Here is a 4073-nt window from a genome sequence, read left to right on the forward strand (position 1 = left end):
CGTTGGACACGTTCAAGTGAAATTATATCCATTCTATAGTACGGCGACCAAAACTGAACTGCATAATCTAAATGGGGCTAACCAGAGCTTTATTCTTATGATCCTATGTTCAAACCTGAATCTAAATAATTTATATATATTATGATTAACAGAGGTTCCAGGACTATGTTTTTATATTGAGAGAGATGCTACATGTCTCCTCCCAGTGAGATGTACGTAGGATATAAATTAACTAACATTTGACGTCTTTACATATGACTGTTGACAGCAAGCTGAGGACAGAGATCATTCGCTCCAGAAACGCGTAATAAAACATAAGAAGCAGCTGTCGAAAATATTAGCTCTTGTGAAAGTGGTAGTGACGCATTGAGGACGTTATGTCGCAGGAACATAATACGAAACTATCGAAACTGGACTTCTATCAAATTCTGGGGATAACTATTGATGCCGAGGAAAAGGAGATTAAGAAATCGTACAGACAAAGAGCTCTTAAATGTCATCCGGATAAGAATCCAGATAACCCATTCGCTACTGATGAATTTGACAAACTTAAGAAAATTCTTGAGATTTTGTTAGATCCAGGAACACGTAAAGCATATGACAAGACCCTCAAGAGTCGTAAAGCAGCAGCTGCCAGAGCCCGTGAACATGTTACCAGATCACAGAAACTAAGGTCAGATTTGGAGGAACGGGAACGACGTGTTCAACGCAGTAGGGAACAGCAAGATATGTCACAAGAAGAACAGTTTCGACGTGAATTGAAAAGATTGGACAAGGAGGGCGAGCAACTTATTTTGGAGGAACTGGATCGAGTAAATAGGGAGGTAGGGGCAGAGCTTTTTCGGAGTTCATCTAAAGTCTCCAAAAGCAGTGAACCTCCAGCTATGGACACACGGGGTCACAAAGTTAAAGTTAAGTGGATGTCAACAGACGATTGGCCAGGGTATTCCCAGCAGGAAATTAACCAACTCTTCTATAAGTGGGGAGACATCAATGCTCTGGTTATGGTGCAGAAAAATAGAAAAGGAACAGCATTAATAGAATATAAGACCAAAAATGCAGCGGATATGGCAGTGCAGTTTGAGAGAGGTCAAACTGGCAAACCAGTAAAAGTTACACACATGTGAGAGGCACCTCACAAAAAGCCTCATATCCTCCAAAAAAAATCCTAAAAATTATGAGTGTAAGGACAAATCCAATTTAAACTTTGAATCTAGTTGTCGTGAATCAGTAGAGAATGTGAGCCAAACCAGTTAAATGTTTCTCAATCAAATTTTATAATAATAAACAAGTTGTTTGATTGCTTTGGATGAAAATAATCTTTTATAATTTGTACAAAAATATATATCTCATGTTGTCTTGATTTGTCCAAGAAACCGACCTTCAAATACTTCTTACTTAGTTTTATTTTCCCATTATGTGTGTTGCATGTCTCTGTCTGCGGAGGCATACTTCTCTGTTCCTTAGAGAAGGGTGGTAGACACTACAAGAGTGGTAGGTGGGAACTGCTAGAGTGATAGACACTCAGATCCCTACGTCTGGGATACTCTTGGATGTAGGTTCGATTAATATATTCCCCTTTATTATTAATTATTAATTACCCCTCACAGAGCAGCCATGAGACCCCCCATAACAGTAGAGCTACTTTTGAAGCGAAGGGGGAAGGTGCGAAATGGACGGCATTTGTGAACACTGGCAGTAAAGGAAATTTCACGAAAAATTCAGCCTTCAACAAGTTGAGACATTTTACCTTAGGAGTTGTGGAAATAATTTGACTGGGCAAAAATTTAATGGGCAAAAGATAGACATCTTGGGACAAGATAACTTTGACATAAGTAAGTTTTCTAGAGACATTTTAATCGGTATGGATTTCTTGAAAAGATTTGATTACTCCTAGTCTGCACAAAAGTTGCGAGGAACTGCAGATTGTAGCTGGGAAAGATTTTTTATGTTGAAATGGTCGACCATCCTCCATTAGTGGCTTTAATTAAAAGGAAGCAGAAGTATAGCGTAAATTACCCAAAATTACTTTTCATGTCTCTTCCAGACACTAATAAGAGGTCATGTGGGATGTATGCACTGACCAAGCAAAAGTTGCCCACCACATTTTGTAAAATTCATTAAAGTGTCCGTGGGATGTCACATTCTACCAGGAAATACCCTACAGGTGCCTGGAAGATGTCAAGTAATAATTCCTCACCATCTAATTGTGGTGCTTGATTAAGGTGCACTTATTCCAATAAACTCAACGACACTGAAGCCGCTTCCGTCCCGAGAGAGAGGGAGAGACCGTTGTACATCTACGTCCTGTTCTACTGTGGTCACCTGTTGTTTCAGTCTCATCCATCATTACTGTTTTGTGACCTCGAGTTGAAAATTGAGCCGTGTCTCTTTAGCAAGGTTCACCCAGCAGGCTGCAGCCAGCCACAGACTGTCACCTGTCGGTCGTGCTATCTGGTCGGATAGTTCTATCATTCTTCAGCAGAAACCGGAATGGTGTACAAGAGGACGAGGATTCTCCACATTCTAAAATTGGTGGTCGTCGAAACTACAATCAACTTCACGTCACTGGTCTAACAGATTTTTTTTTTAACATTTGTTGTGTAATAATGTTAAAATGTTATGTTTGCTCTATTTTGTTATTGTATTCAATTTCTGAAAAAATTAAGATCTCTGAATACCTAGGAATGTAATTTTGGAAAACCTAAATGTTGAAAACTAGAAATATAGTAGTGAAATTCTATTAAAGTGGAAATGTACAATTTTTTCACATGGACCCGTTCTCGAGATAGAGCTCTCTAGTATGAGAGTTATTGCAATGTGTCTAGGACGTAGGCTCTGGAAAATGATAATTGTCATTTTCTTGCTCCACATTCATTGGTGCAAGAGGGGTTGACAACATTAACTTTATACTCTTAGCTGGAAGTATGTACACATTTTGTTGCTGCGTACTCATTTGAGAACTGTGATATTAAAAGTAGTATTGATAATAAACACATTTGTAAGATTGTCAGAATGTCATTTTGGACATTGATTTTGAATGTTAGGTTTGATAATTAAGTGACATGTGGCAAAAAGTGACCACAGATGGTGACTGGAACACATGAATGAACTTGAAGAGTTCAGTGTTCTTCTCCTGAAGCAGTGAGATTTCAGCATGTATTGGAATTCTTGTGTTACGCGTTCATGACGAAACACGTTGATGGACGCCGATGGCCAATGATATTTGTTGGCCAGATTTTGTGATACTGGTTGCAATATTGAATTTAGTTATATCAATTCTGAGTATTGAATTTTTCTTCCAGGTGTATTGGGAAGATTGCTGGACTATAAACAGCATTACAGTCGGGTGTCAGATAACTGGATTCAGCATTTGAATTATGCCGATTATTTCGATACAATCTGCAGATTTTAAATTCTATAGATAGGGTAGATTTTGAATATTTTTTTGAGGCACTGGTTAAATTTTTATATAAAATAAAGGATTGGGCTGGTACCGCTACCTCAAAGTCGACCAAGGCATTCAATATCCAGGCTGAAGCCTTCCCCAGACCTCCCTACAAGAGGCATCTCGAGTAGTGCCTCCACACACCTTAACTACTTGACGAGTAACTCCCGCGGTAGTAGCAAATCTCAGACCCAGGCGTCACCACTCACCCAGCCCGGCCAAACACCACCCAGGCGTCACCAATCACCCAGCCCGGCCAATCACCGACCCAGACGTCACCAATCACCCAGCTCGGCCAAACACCACCCAGGCGTCACCACTCACCAGTAGTATAAACCAGGCCATAACGTGTCCGTTTTGCTTTTCCTAAGGGACACGTTATGGCCCCATGTTTTTTCGTTACCCCGGTGAGATTTAAGGGACACGTTATGGCCCCATGTTTTTTCGTTACCCCGGTGAGATTTAAGGGACACGTTATGGCCCCATGTTTTTTCGTTAGCCCGGTGAGCCATGCACGGGCATTGCTAATGGTCAATGACGTCATCAACTTACCTGGGGATTAAAAGGTCGGCTCCTGGCCCCATCATATTTCGCACAGGCATTGCTAATAGTCACCCCGTATTCT

General features: G+C 40.5%; 1 pseudogene; it reads left to right on the plus strand.

Annotated features, from left to right (window-relative positions):
• Positions 1–377: 377 nt before the first annotated feature.
• Positions 378–1127, plus strand: LOC138361799 (dnaJ homolog subfamily C member 17 pseudogene; annotated as a pseudogene).
• The last annotated feature ends 2946 nt before the right edge of the window (positions 1128–4073 follow it).

This window comes from Procambarus clarkii, unplaced genomic scaffold, assembly GCF_040958095.1.
Source record: "Procambarus clarkii isolate CNS0578487 unplaced genomic scaffold, FALCON_Pclarkii_2.0 HiC_scaffold_836, whole genome shotgun sequence".
Lineage (NCBI taxonomy): Eukaryota > Metazoa > Arthropoda > Malacostraca > Decapoda > Cambaridae > Procambarus > Procambarus clarkii.